The following is a 14,922-nucleotide window of genomic DNA, read 5'->3' on the forward strand; positions in this document are numbered from 1 at the left end:
GGACGCGGGGTGCTGCTGCCAGGGAGCCCCGCACGGCTCGGCCCCGCACCCGCCGTGCGCGCTGCTCCCGGTCCCGCACGGCCTCCGCTGGCTCCCCTCGCTCCTCCGGCGCTGTGTTCGTGATTCCGCTTCTCCCCCAGCCCAGGTGCATCATCTTTTGGGTGATGCCTCGCTGTCCCCCCCGCAGCAGCCGCTCAGCCTGTGCAGGACAGGTGGGCAGCAGCCTCCCGGTTGTCCCCGCCGGTGTCCCCAGCCCTTGGTGGGGTCGCCTGTCCCGAGAGCCTGTGGGAGAGCCGGAGCGGAGCTGGGGCCTCCGCTCGCAAACTTAGCTCATTTTTTCCAGGCACGAAACCTCGCTGCGAGCAGGATAAGCTGGAGGAAGGAGTTTCCTCCCCTCCGAGCCTCCGGAGCGGATGGCCCGCTCCCCCAAGGTGCCGGGTGGCTGTGCCGCGGCGTCGCAGCGGGGTTTCGGGGGAGATGCCAAGCCCTGCCTCGGCACCCCGGCGGTCCTCGCCTTGCTGGTTATCAGTGTGTAGGGGGAAGGACAAAAATAGCTTTGATAAAGCGGCGAGTTTGGAACTCTTCCTCCCACTTGGCAGCGGGAGCCGTTCCGCCGCGCCGGCCTCGGCTGCCCCCGGGAGAGCCGGGCTTGCGCTGCCTGGGTCCCGCGGCTTCCCATAATAAATCCAAGTCCAGCGTTGAACCGGAGGGAAGCCGAGCTCCCGGGTCATCGCTCTGTCCTCGCTGCCCCTCCAGCAGTGTCAACACAGAGCGAGCCGGAGCGGTTTGATGTCGTGCTGGGATTCCTGGGTTGCCTTGGAATAGCGCGCGGCTGGAGTGCCTTTCGTGTTATCGTGCTGGATCTGTTTAGTCTTTCGAGCTCTTCTTTCCAGCGAGTGTATAATGAAATACCAGGGCAAATACTTGAGGCATTCATAAATTACAGCGTTAGATAATTTGTCTCTGGATGCGGACGGAGCTCCGAGCGTCGCTCGCTGCAGCTGACGGACTCCAGATAAGGTAACGCTAATTATTTATTTCTTTATTCTACATCTGGCCTGTCAGGCTTGAGATGAAATATTCTTTGGGGCACACTGAAGCAGTTGGGTTGGAGAGGAAGGTTGCTGGTAGAAGGGACATGAGGAAGAAAGGCTGAGCGTCCTGAGCTGCTCCGGTTGGGAATGGCTGCTGTGACAACGTGGGATTAATGGGATTTGTAGTGGTGCTGCTCACCCTTTCTCACTGATTTTTCTGCCTTGCAGCTAAAAACAAGCACTTGGAGTGTCCTGGGGTGCTGTGAGTGCATCCCTTCAGTGATTAAAGTAGTGAAATGAGGGGTTTGCAAATAGCTTTATTTAGAAAGTTATTGACCAGCTTTGGGGTACATGTAGGGTTCCCAGCAGCCCTTCCAAGCTGTGCTGATGATAAACCCAAAGTGGATCCCATACATGTGATGCTTGCATAAATTAGGTTGAAATTACTAAATAATTAATTCAAGAGTAGTTATCAATGACATTTCTCTCCTGAGGACCATGGTCAGAGTTCATCTGGGGGGGACCAGTGACCACAGTGCTGTGAGCCCTCAAATGTCACTCAGCTGCTGAGGTGTCCTCAGTGAAGAGGCCGAGTGCTGTGTGTGTTGTCATTGTACAAACTGATTTAAACCTAAAAGACACTCCCATTCCTCACCCTTTTTTCTTTATTTTCAAATTATTTTATTCCCCCCACCCCCTTTCCTGACCTGAGGCAGGAGGAAGAGGAGCGTGGGGGGAAGGACGGGGAGCGATGGTCAGCGCTGAGATTTTGGCCGAAACCTCACCTGGCCCTGTGCCAGAAATGACCTCATGACAGGAGTGAGATTTGGCAGCTCGATAACGCCCCACTTCCCTATCTCACAGGGTATCCAAATATGTAACTCATTTGGGATAGAAGGGCAGATTTTCATGGCAGAGGTTGAGGCATTGTAGTTCCACATCTTTGTCCCAGAACCCGCCGGGTGTTGCATCACCGCGCTGGCTGCGAGATGTGGAGTTTGTTGGAGCTGCTTTAATTCATTGACTCTTCAGTGGCTCGGAGGTGTGAGAGAGGGTTTGGGGAGTGGTGGAGCCTTGGCTGGTGGTGTAAAATCCAAATAATCCCTCTGGATGGGGGTGCTGTGGGATGGGAGAGGGATTGTGTCAGGCAGGCTCCGCTCGCGGAGATCGCCATCAGGGCACTGTGTCCCTTTAGAGGATTTTGTGCCTAAATTAAATTGTATTTTGCTGTCAAAAAATCATCCTTGCAATATTTGAGCTGTGCACAGCATCGTTCCCTTGCTTTTTCTCCAACCAAATCCATGTCATGCCATATTTCTGCTGAAGCTTTTTCTTTGGTTGGTGCTGGCTGAAATGTGTGCCCTGAGAGTGTCCCAAGATGGGGATAAAAACTTCCAAAGCCTGGGAATGGGATCAAAAGCCATCGGTTTTGTCAAACTAATCGTGGAGGCGCTTGCAGCTGGTGGGGGGAGGGAGGGGAGGTGCTGAATCATCCAAAAAAATGTGCTGAGCAGCAATTTGCTTACTGGCATTTCACCTTCCCGGTGCCAAGGTGTCTGATCTCAGTCTCCATTTCTCACCTTTTTAACAAGGGATGTTCCCACTTTGGAGCAGTGCCCATGTCGGTATTCCTGATCCTTGCTTTCATGGAGTAGTTTGGGCTGGAAGGGACCTTAATGCTCATTTAGTTCCACCCCTTGCCACAGGCAGGGACACCTTCCACCAGCCCAGGGTGTTCCAAGCCCTGTCCAGCCTGGCCTTGGACACTTCCAGGGATTCAGGGGCAGCCACAGCTTCTCTGGGCACCCTGTGTCAGGGCCTCCCCACCCTTACAGGGAGGAATTTCTTCCTTTCTTTTCCCTCACCAGTGTGAAATTGCAGTTATTTCCCCCTTTTTTTGTTAATTCTGGCTCCAGAGTAAGAGGCAGCTCTTGGTGTGGTTGGCACAAAGGCTGTAAAGGTGTGGAAGCTGCTCCAGAGGCTTCTCCCACCCTGAGCATACCTGTGGCTCATCCATGCATCTTCATCCCTGTTTCTGCCTCCTGCATCCCAGCTGAAACCTGCCCAATGTGCTGAGAGCTTTGAGCAGAGCTCCTGTTGGAAATGCTTCTCCAGCCGGTTCTGGAAGCTGCCTCAGCACAGGTCCTGTGGGCTCTGACCTTTAAATCCCTGCTCAGCGTCTGTGTGTTGGGATTTCATGGCTCTGATCCCGGGTTAGGGAAAGGCTGGGTGTGTGCAGAGGGAAGATGGTGATTAGGGATGCGCCCTCACAGTGGGTTTTCCATCAAATTGCACTTCGTGGTCCTGCTTGAAGCTGGAAGAAGCTCTCAGAGGGCAATAAAGGGAGCCTGCAGAACTCTGTGGCAAATGTCAGGCTCTGGTTACCTTCATTCACAACTCCAATTCTCTATTCCTGCTGCTGTGCCTATGAATATTCCATGCACAATCCAGAACTCCTCCTGTTGAGATGCTGCAGAGTGGCAGGAGCGTGGCAGTGGCTGCGGGATGTGTTGCATCCTTTGGGAAATTAAATACAGTGTGAGCTCTTCCCGAGGGCTGGAGGTGCATCCCTGCACATGCTCTGGGGTGAATTCCTGTGGGAAGAGAAACCTTTGGCTGGATGGGAACAGCCTGGCTGATCTTTGGGAATTGTGGAATCACAGAAAGCTTTGGGGTGGAAGGGACCTCTCAAGGCCCTTGAGTCCAATCTCTCTGCCACAGGCAGAGACACCTTCAGCTCAGTCAGGACCTTCCCAAAGTCCTTATTCCCAGATTTATGGTGCTGCAAGTGTGCCTTTCTTTCTGCCCCCCCAGCCTCCTCCACTGCTGATCTAGGGTTGTGTTTCCTATTTTCTGCTCATTCCATGAAGGAGAAAAACTGTGACTTTGTGTGAAGACCAGGAGGTTTTATCAGAATTAACTGAGTTCCTTGATGGAGACTATTGTTGCCAGAGTAAGTGTTTGTCTGACCCGTGACCAAATTGCAGGGTTTTTCCACAATTTTTCGATGAGTTCCCTGGCAAATCCTTGAACTTGGGTTTTTAACAACATTCAGTGGCATTCCAAAGTTATCTTCCCCTTAACCCCAGAGTAAAGAGTGCCATATCAAGCCCATATTATTTTAACCTTTTAACATTATTTTTCTTACCACATAATAACATAAATCTTCCCTGCTCTCCCATACACATGTAGTGTCTTGTAATGCTAATTAAACTGCACACCAGCCTAATTTTGCTCTCAGACTAATCCAATATATTTTTCTTGACTGGAAGCCAAACCCTGAGAGCTTCAGAGCATGCGGAGCTCTCATTCCAGTCTTATTATATGTTAATGGCTTTATATTTTAATATCTTTCAACACTTGGGGAGGATGTTATTTTTAGAGGTGTCTGGCTGCAGAAGGTACGGGTCTGTGAGGGGTTTGGGGGATGTGAAGCACTGAGTAAATTCTGTGCAGTAAGTGGGAAGGTGTCCCTGAAGAGGAGTAATCTGTCAGGATCCATTGTGCACAAGCATGGAATCCCAGGGAGGTTTGATGCGATTTTTACCGTGGTGTAGTGGGAGATTTGGCTGCAGTTTTACCGTGGTTAAGTGGGAGATTTGGCTGCAATGTTAACGTGGCTGAGTGCCTTTATGGGGCGGTTTCACTGGTAAGTGCTCTCTCGTTAAACTCTGGGTTTGTGTGCTAATGGTGCCGATGCCAGTCGGGCCTGGATGCTACTACAGCAGGAATAATCACTCCCAGATGGGTGTGGATGCAAACGAGCTCTTTCCCTAAGCCCCAATGAAACGCTGTTATAAGTGCAAAGCCCTAATCATGCTGGACCCTATTGATGGGGTGCCAGCCCTGTAACACCTTCCAAATGGAATTGTCAGCATCCTCCTGCCTGGCTGCACCTCAGTTCTGGGGATGGAGCTGAGATGCTCTCCTTGGGGATGGCGCTTGCAGTGGAATCTCAGAATCTGCTGAATTGGAAGGATCCCGTCAGGATTAGGGTTGAGTTGTGTTTGGCTTTGCAGCTGTGGGCAGTGCGTGACACGAGGTGGTGTCGTGTGGTGAGGGTCCGTGTCCATGCTGTAAGGATCCGTGTCCATGCGGAGGGTTTGTGTGGTGTGGGGAGGGTCTCTGTTCCATGGTGTGAGGGCCCTTGTCCATCGTGTGTGGGTTTATGTCCATGGGGATGGTCTCTGTTCCATGGTGTGAGGGCCGATGTCCATGGGGCTGGTCTCTGTTCCGTGGTGTGAGGGCCTATGTCCATGTGGAGGGTCTCTGTTCCATGGTGTGAGGGCCCATGTCCATGGGGAGGGTCTCTGTTCCGTGGTGTGAGGGCCCATGTCCATCATGTGAGGGCCTATGTCCATGGGGAGGGCCTCTGTTCCATGGTGTGAGGATCCATGTCCATAGGGAGGGCCCATGTCCATGGTGTGCAGGTTTGGTCCATGTGCAGGGCCTGTGTGCCGTGGTGGGAGCCACTGGCTCGGTGGCTTGGTGGCAGTGGCTGTTGTGTGACGTGGCTTTGCTGTGGTGGACAGAGCAGGGGTTCTTTGTGCTGTGTGGGGCTGTGGTCACTGTGTGGTGTGGCAGGACAGTGGCCACAATGGCTGGAAGCTGCTGGACGCTCCCAGGAGGAAGGAGGAGAGGACTGGGGAAGAGTTGTCTCCTGCCACAGCTGAGCCCTCCTGGCTCCCCTCCTGGGCAGTGCCGGTGCCCCAGGGGTTAAATCCCATCCCTGTGTGACAGCAGGGTTAAATCCCTGTGTGCCAGGCCAGCGGGGTGCTGTCCCTGAGTGCTGCCTTTGTCCTTTAATCCCTCTTTGCAATTCCTGTCACCTCTGGGCTTTCAGGAGGCACCAAGCACTGGGAGGGGGGAGACAGGGAAGGTGTTCCCTGAGCTGGGCTGGAAGTCAAATCCACCTGAGAGCAGGTACAGGCTCCGTGGTTGTAAATTATCTGCAGGTGGGAGGCTTGGGGAGATGCTGTGTCAGACTGACCCCATTGTGCTGCTTAATCCTGGAATCCCAGCATGGTTTGGGTGGGAAGGGACCTTAAAGCTCATGCCATTCCATTCCCTGCATGGGCAGGGACTCCTTCCGCTGTCCCAAATTGCTCCAGCCTGGTTTTGGACACTTCCAGGGATGGGGCAGCTTCTCAGGGCATCTTCCCAGTTGTCCCTTCTCCCTTTTCCAATTCTTGACTGGATAATTCTGGCATTTCTTCCCAGAGAGTTGAGAAGATTGGAGTGCCCTGTCTAGAAAAAAAAAATTAAAATCTTTGAATCTCATTCTTATTTGATAATAATATTTATATTTTCTAATAATAACTAAATCTTTGAATTCTTCCTTATATTTTCTGATCCTTGAGGCAGCAGCAGCTTTCCCCGGATTTCCCTGGGAAGTGTGGGGCCAGGGATGTGGGGCAGGCACTAAATGGCCTAAACAGACCTCTGTGATCCTTCCAGTCTTCCCCACGTGCCAGGCTCTGTGAAGTTAATCCAGGAAATCATTTCAGAGCAATTATTTCCTTCAACTTTGCAAACAAGTTGCTGAGCTACTGGTTCCCTTAACCAGCACTTTATTCTAATTTTCCCATGGGATAGGAAAATAGGATAAGGCATTTAAAGCTGGCAGCTGGAACTGTTGCCAACCCAAGAGGATGGAACAGCTTAGACTGAAAAATCAGGGGGTTATTTTAATTTTTTACTGCAGTTGCTGCTGTTCCTGGGGCTGCAGGAAGACTCTGCCTGGAAAACTTGAATTCTCACGTTTTCCCATAAAACACAGTCTGTGACAGAAAATTGGGATCAGACAGGGAATCTCTGGATGTGCAGCTGATGAGGTGCATTTCCAGAGCAGGATGAAGGGAAGAGCTGGGTTTTCTACTGCAGCTGTTTGTATCTTTTGAGTGATAATGAACTCAATGAGTAGTTGGCTGCCTTGGGGCTGTGGATGGGCTTGTTGGTGCTTGCTCTGTCTGTCTGGGGTGTTAACTCTTGCTGGGAAGGGGGGAGATCCCATCCCAAGGCGAGGGAAGCCCATCAGGAATTACCTCCACGTGCCTTCAGAGTAAATTCTGGCAGATTACTAAGGTCAAAAGGGGATTTTTTTTTCCTAGGGGGGGCAGGAAGGAAAAGTTTAAAGCTGGTAATTGTCCATTTTAAAGGAATATTAAATCTTCATTTGAGCAATATCTTTATTGCCAACTTGGGGTTTTCTCCTGCTGTTGACAGGAGTTGTTTTGGCTCAGAACACAGCTCCTGCAGAGATTCCTGGACTGTGCAGGACTTGATGGTGAAAGGACAAGGGGTGATTGGTTTAAACTAAGAGGGTTGATTTAGATTGTTGGCTGTTGGGAAGGAATTTTTCCCTGTGAGGGTGGGCAGGCCCTGGCGCAGATTCAGTGGCTGTTCCATCCCTGGAAGTGCCCGAGGCCAGGCTGGACAGGGCTTGGAGCACCCTGGGACAGTGGAAGGTGTCCATGCCCATGGCAGGGGTGGCACTGGATGGGCTTTGAGGACCCTTCCCACCCAATCCATTCTGTTCTTCATTCTCTGGAAAGGGAATGTGTGCAGGAAAAGTCTTGAACTGAAGGCTTCAGCTGAGCCATGGCAGCTCAGCACTAATCCTGGCTCAGCTGAGCTTGCTGAAACCAAGAGAAAAACTCAGCCTTTTGCTGGCAGGGTGGATTTTGCTTAGGAGATGGGAGAGCCGCCTCTGTGTTTGGTGAGATGCTGAAACCAAGAGAAAAACTCAACCTTTTGCTGGCAGGGTGGATTTTGCTTAGGAGATGGGAGAGCCTCCATGCTCAGCACCTGCAGGAATGCTGTCTGGTGTAATCCCTGCATCCCCTGGATGGAATCCAGCACTCGAGTCTCAGTCCAGTGCATCTCCCCAGTGTCCCCAGGGGCTGCTCCTTATTTCAGGCTCTGCTGCAGAGGGGCAGGAGAATCTCTGTGCCACTGCCAGGGATGCTGGGAGCCAGCACATTCCTAATAAAAGCAGGATTTGACTTCAGGCACAGGTGCTGGGCAGGTCGTTCACACTCCCCTGCGTGGCTGCAGGGCTTGGACAATTCCAAATGTGCTGTGTCCCTGTCCTGGCTGGGATGGAGCTGCAGGAGGAGCTCTGGGAAGTTGAGGTCTTCAAGTGTTAATCCCCAGTGCTGCTCCTGCCGGCTCAGCTCCGATCCCGCGTCTGGCCATGTTTCCAACAACAGCCTGGATTTGCCAAGGAAAATGACGCTGGATGCAGCAAGGAGCTGTCAACTCTTTCCTCCCTACGCTGCTGGGCAGCTTTTCTCCTGCTTTCTGAAACAGCTGGGCTGTTGGGAAGTGATAAGGAATTTCCCTCCATCCTCACCCACTCCAGGCACCTCACACGAGGGCTGTGGGGTCCCTCTGCAATCCCGTGGCTGAGGTGAGGGCTGAGGGCCACATTAAGCTGAGATTAACTCAAGTTCTTTTCCTCTGGTACCTAAATGTTGGACCCAGGGGGATTTTGGCTGGAATATTAAAGAGCGTGTTCCTAAAAGAGGCTTTCTGAGCCCAGTTTTGTGCAGATGGGTTCAGGAGAAGACCCCCAGGGACCCCTGGGCTGGTGTACCCCCACTCTCTGACCATGGGCTTCTCTGACTCAAAATACTTTTTCCCCCATCTCTGAAGATGCTGAAACCCCAATTTATAAATGATAATTCTGCTAACAAGGGTTCATGGGGTGTTTGAGGCAGCTACTCTTCAGTCAGATCCCTGTGAAAATCCCATGTGGCTTCAAGCTGGATCAGGTACCGAAGGAGTTAAAAATTCCTGCTGCTAGTGCACACGAGCAGCGCCAGGTATCTCCCAGGGGATCCAAGTTTGCTTTCTGAAATCTGGCAAATAGCAAAAATTTTGATGTCTGTGAACAGCAATCACACCCCGAGGCGATGACGGCTGAAAGGGAAGGGCTCCTGACATATTTACCGAACAATTTTCTTATCATGAAGTGCTCAAAAAGCCCAAACCTGGAGAACAATAGCAACAAAAACCCCACTGCAGGGTTTGTCAGCAGATGCAGCTTGGAGATAACAAATGATTTTTGCTTTTTGTTTGACTCCTTGGCATTTAGGGGTTAATTGGAGCAAGGCCAAATGTGGTGAGATAGTGCCTGAATCACAGTTTTAAAAACACTGGGATTGGAAGGGTTTTAACTTCTAACTTCTGTGAGGCTCTTGGAGGCTGGTGAAGAGGTAGATTAGAAACAACTGAAGGAAAGCATTTGGGTTGGGCAGCAAGAATTTACTTTGGAAGGGGCAGCTCTTTGTGAGACCCCAAAAGTCATCTCAGCCCAGCTGGGCTTTCCCTTGTGCTGGGGCTGGGTTGGTCTGAACTATTATTAAATGGGAATAAATGTTTCTGTGAGGGTGCTGTGTCACGTGTTCATCCACCAATCCCTCTGTCCTGGTTGTGTGTGTTTGGAGAGTGAAGCAAAACTGCATTTGTGAGAAACAGAGGGACATTGACACGAAAACCTTGGAATAAAGTTGTAAAGTTGGTCCTGATCCAGCTGCTGCCTTTGATTTCACTCTGATATAGAAAGGCACTGGCCTGAAACTGATCCAGAGGATGTCCAGGATGCTCTGTGAACTCTGGCATGAGGAATTCTGAGCAATAAAACTTTGGAAGTGCGGCCTTCGAGGGCTATTGTGGAAGGAAGGGCATAAGAAACATGACACTGGGATTGTGATTCCTGGCAGGAATGCTTTGCAATGGGGAAATTTCAGTTTGGTTTGTGTTGCTTACATGCCTTTCTTCTCGCTGAAGGGCAAATGACAGTGTCAGCATTAAATGTGAGGAGCTGACATCTTCCCATGAAATATGCCTGACATCCCCAGAACAGAGCTGGAGTTACTGCTGCTCCAGAAATCCGCCTTCCCTGGATTTTACTTTTGCTCTTACCCCGAAAGGGATCCGAATGAAACGTTCCTGCTGATAAAGAGGTTGGTTATGGAGGGGATTGTGCTCCAGGGAGAGGTCTGAGAGCAGGAGGAGCCGTGGCTGAGCTGGATGTCCCCGTGTCCCTTTTGGCCCCGGGGCTCTCGTGTCGGGACGTGTCAGCCTGACGGGCGCCTGAGATGGAACAAAACCCAGGGCCATTGCTTGGATGTTTGGTTTTTTTTTTTTTTTTTTTTTTTTTTTTTTTTTTTTTTTTTTTTTTTTTTTTCTTTTTTTTTTTTTTTTTTTAAGGCCACTTCTCTGGATTTGAAGATCTTGAACTTCTGTGGGGAAAATTTATGGCGGTTTAGAGATGGAAGAGATTGGCCATGTTCTCTGTGATGCCCTGTTGGTCCTGTGTCCCCGGCAGCTTCTGTTGTGGTGGCTTTTAGGTTGGTTGGTCCAGCTGGGCTTGGTGTAGCCAGGGCTTCCCCCCACAGGGTGAGTGATTTAGGGAGCTCTGTTGACTGGGAGACAGTGGGGATGCGTGTGGCAGCTGGAGCTGCAAGAGGATGAGGAGTCACTCAATTTATCTTTACATCCAGTGAATTGTGCCGTTCGCTTCGGAGATCGGGAATTGCTCATTGGGTTGGGCTGAGTTTGGGCTGCTGGTGGGCTTTTCCACCAAGATCTGCCAGGGTTGGTGTCCATGGGGAAGAGGAGCCTGTCAGGCTGCTCAGGAGGTGCCGATTGCTGATCTGCAGAAGATCAGCAGGGTTGGGCTTTGTTGGCCAAGAGGTGTTAAGGGACCCTTGTGTGGGAAGGGTTGTCCAGCCCTGGTGCAGCAGTGGTGGAGTCCCCATCCCTGTAGCTGGATGTGGCACTTGGGGACATGGTCAGTGGTGGCCTTGGCAGTGCTGGGGGAATGGTTGGACTCTGATCTCAGAGGGCTTTTCCAACCTCAATGATTCCATGATTTTTCTCAGGCTTTCACTGTCATTGCTCAGTGCTGACATGCTCAGATTGGAAGAACTTGGGTTATTTCATAAAGGATCCTTGTTTTCTTCTTTCCCTCTGAAATCTCCACAACAGAACCATTTGCACATAAATGAGGCAGAATTTTTGGCCAGCTCTTGAGCACACCTGTGCACTCCCATCACCCACCAGGAAATTGCTGCCCTGAAATGCTGCTCTAAAATATTTGCCAAAGAATGGTTTGGGGAAGCTAAAAATTATTCTTTTGAGACCTCTCAGTTGTGAATTAAGGCTGCACAAAAAGAGGTTGTTGAAGCAAATGAACTGTTCTTAGAAGCAGTGGGGTGGGTCAAGATGGAACCACCCCCTTCCCATGGGTAGGAGCACCTTCCACCATCCCAAATTGCTCCAGCCTGGCCTTGGACCTTTCCAGAGATGGAGCAACCACAGCTTTTTCCATAAAATGATGGAAAACACTGGGCTGGAGGGGCGCTGGTGAATATAGAATTATTTAATATATAGGATGATTTAATTTCTGTTTCAGTAGCTCTGTTTGCCATTGGGGGCTGGGGTCAGCTGGGGTAAGGGAGGAGGATGGAGGGGATGAGGCAGCGAGTCCCTGCTCCAGCAAGGCAGGATTTCCAGTAGGAGAATGCCCTTGGAAGAGTGTGTGTTTGTGCCCACAGCCATTAAGCTCCATAATCTTGGTGTCTGTATCGACTTACAAATGAAAGCTTGCAGTAATTTGGAGCAGCATTTGAATTGTGAGTGGTAGTGATGATGCTGAGCTTGTCTTTTAATGCTGAGTTTAGAGGCTTTGAGGTTTGGATTAAAAAAAACTTCAATGAAACCACAAAAAAGACATTAGAAGCATAGCTGAACAGGTGGAACAAATTTGTTAAATCTGTTATTGGGAAAACAGCAACTTGCTTTTAAGAAATAAATCAATCTGCAGCTCAGTGTTTCATAATGAGGAGTGGGATAGGAAAATCTAAAAATATCTCCAAATGAGAGCTAATGCTCCGAAGGAACAGATCCAAACTAGAATATAATATTGCCCATTGTGGTGACAATAAGGATTTTAAAGTTCATTGAGATCCTTGCTGGGATGCAGATGGGACTTGAAGAGCCAGCATATTTCCCTTGGCCGGGTCCAGTTTTTATTTGCATAATAACTTATTATATGTATTGCCAGTAGCTCGCAGAGCCCCTGGTCAGGATTGGGAAACCACGATGAGTTCATCCCCCTCTGCCTGCTGAGACAATATATTCCCCAAGAACTGGGAGGGAGGCGTCTCTAGCAACTAAAGCAAGTGATTATGTGCTTGAAGAGGCAGGAAAAAGCGGAGTTTTAACCCTGTGGACCTTTGTGTATCTGGGATCTTCCCACCAAGACCCATTTCAGGGGTCTTTGTCCTTCAAGTGCCTTTGTCCCTGTCCTTCCTCCTGTGTCCTGAGCTTTAGCAGCTGATTTTAATGAAGTCAAGGAGCTTTTCCAGGTGGAAAATGTGTCCTGGGTTTTCGGGAGATGGGGCATGTGTGCTGTGGTCTCTGTTGTTGTGGAGCCATGGAATGGTTTGGGTCAAAAGGGGCCCTGATGATCATCCCATTCCACCCTTTTCTGCTCCTTTCCTTAATTCCCTGTGCTGTTCAGGCAGCAGAGCCAGCTCCGCTTCCATTTTTCTTGGAAAGCAATTCCACAGCCTCATCCATGTCTCAGCAGGTTCTTCCTAGTGTTATTCCAGAGTTTCCCTTGCTCAGCAGAGCCTGGGTGCTTTGTCACACCCGGCCAGGCCAGGCTGGGGCACTGCCGTCACCTTCATGCTCCATCATCCCTTTCTTTTGGGACTTGCTGAGGGCTCCTGGGCACAGGGGGCTTCTTCCAGTGCTGCTGTGGAGTAGCTGCTCCCAACTAACCAAATCCACATGGACAGCTGTTGTTCAGAGGGGAGTGGGTAAGTGCATCCATAAAGTTTGGGATTTGTGCCGGAGGGAGCGCAGCCGGTGCATGGCCATCGCTCTCTGGGAGCCCTCGGCACTTAAACCCAGGGAAAAAAACCCCAAAACCTCTCCAACTTCCAGATTCTGGTTGAGGAAAGAGTCAAGGTGTTGTGGAGTTAGTTGTAAATGAAAATGGCAGTTTTTCACAGCTTTTCACAGACTGGGATTGCTCAGGGTCAGGGATCCTGTGTGATGGCACAGCTTTGTTTTAGGGCAGAGAAGGTTTACCTAAAACTGCTTTAGGATGGATTTTAGGAAAAGGTTCTTTCCCCAGAGGGTGTTTTGGCACTGAACAGGCCCCCAGGGAATGATCACTGCCTCAAGGCTGCCAGAGCTCCAGGAGGGTTTGGACAACACTCCCAGGGATGCACAGGGTGGGATTGTTGGGGTGACTGATGATCCATGGGGGTCCCTTCCAACTCAGGGTATTCCATGATGATAATTTTGGTGATGGTGGCAGTGCCACTGTCCTGTGTGCCAGGCTGTGATGCCCTCTGGGTGACAAAGGCTGGTGCTGCTGGTGCCTTTGCCATGGTCTGGGTTGACATTTGGCCAGGTCCAACCAAACCATTGGGGCTGCCATTTTCCTTTGGAAGCATTTCCGAGTCTGGGGATGCTTTTCCACAGCTGGGATTCCCTAAGTGCGTTGTAACATCACTTTCTGCCCCAAACCTCAGCTCAGACTTCAAGGACTCATTTCTCACCTCACAACTGCCACCATCCCCAGCCTGGTGACACTGTGCTGGGATCTGGATGGATCCATGGGTTGGGAAGCTCCTCCTGTTGCTGTAGTGCCCAGAGGGGCTCGTGTGGTGCTGATTTGGGAAGCCCTGCTCTCCATCTGCTCCCGTGGTTTGGGAGAGCTGGGATGTGATGCCCGGGATCCCCACTCTGACCACAATGGCCCTGCTGGCCCAGATCCACCCAGAGTGGCCAGGGGGCAGGGAATTGGCACCCATGGGTGCTGCTGGAGGTGCCAAAGCTTTCGCGAGGTGCCAGGGACTCGCTCCGGCCACGCCGCCAGCGATTTTTCAAGGCTGAGGAGTTGGTGGAGCCTTTGTGTTCCTGCTTTGAAGCCCCGGCCTGAAAGTGTTGTAATGAGATTTTATGATGTATTCTGGCAAGGCCTGGTTATTTTGTGTGTGGATTTATTGTCTAATGAATTGAGTGATTTTGAAATGTTTTGTGCAACGCTTTTTTGGAAAGGACATTGTATTTTGTTTATGGGACGTGTGAGTTTTTATGAAACTTTATTTAGCTTTTAGCAAGAATAATCTTTATTCAACAAATAGTGCAAATAAATCTTTAATTGAACAAATATGTGCCAACTTTCAAGCACAGTAACAAACAATGACATGAAACAGGGAAACTTTGGAACAATATACAACTTTAAACATAGTATTAAAAAAAAAAACCAAAACCAAAAAAAAAAAAAAAACCAACCTAAAATCCCCTAGCAAAGCAGATTTTGAGCTGTCTAGTGGAGCATGGATATGTGGGACCTGGCAAGCTGGAGGGAGCAGAGCAGGGAATGAGGTGCCTGGTGGCTTTCCAGGGGTGCCCAGGGATTGGGGTGCCCCCCATGCTGGGGTTTGGAGGGAGTGGGAGCTGCTGGATGTGCTTGGGCTGTGGGAGCAGATGCAGAAACCTTCCTGGTGTGTCCCAGTCCTTCCTGAGCTGCCTTCCCTGTGGGGCATCCCCAGCCCCAAGGAGGGATGAGGGCACCCAGGGGTTGAGGATTTGCCTCTTCCAGCCCCACGCTGTCTTCAGGCTCTTGGAGGGCACCCGAGGGGCTCTGAGCTCTGCGTTCCTGCAGTGTTCCATGTGAGCTGCCTGGGAAATGGGATGAACATTCCCTGCTCCTCTTTGTTCCTGCCCAGGCTTGGCTGCTGCCACTTCAGTTGGAAATGGAGATTCCCATCCCCTGCACTCCATGTAGCTGGAAATCCCTGAAAATATCTCAAATCCAGCATGAAATGATTTGAAATGAGGGGAGGAAAACCTCAGC

The 14,922-nt window shown here is 50.6% G+C and overlaps 1 protein-coding gene across 1 annotated transcript in view; it reads left to right on the top strand.

Annotated features, from left to right (window-relative positions):
- Positions 1 to 14,922, top strand: part of EDA (ectodysplasin A) — a 61,296-nt gene that overhangs the window by 567 nt on the left and 45,807 nt on the right. The gene's annotated exons all lie outside the window — the stretch shown is intronic.

This window comes from Onychostruthus taczanowskii, unplaced genomic scaffold (genome assembly GCF_017590055.1).
Source record: "Onychostruthus taczanowskii isolate IOZ18803 unplaced genomic scaffold, ASM1759005v1 scaffold13, whole genome shotgun sequence".
Taxonomy (NCBI): domain Eukaryota; kingdom Metazoa; phylum Chordata; class Aves; order Passeriformes; family Passeridae; genus Onychostruthus; species Onychostruthus taczanowskii.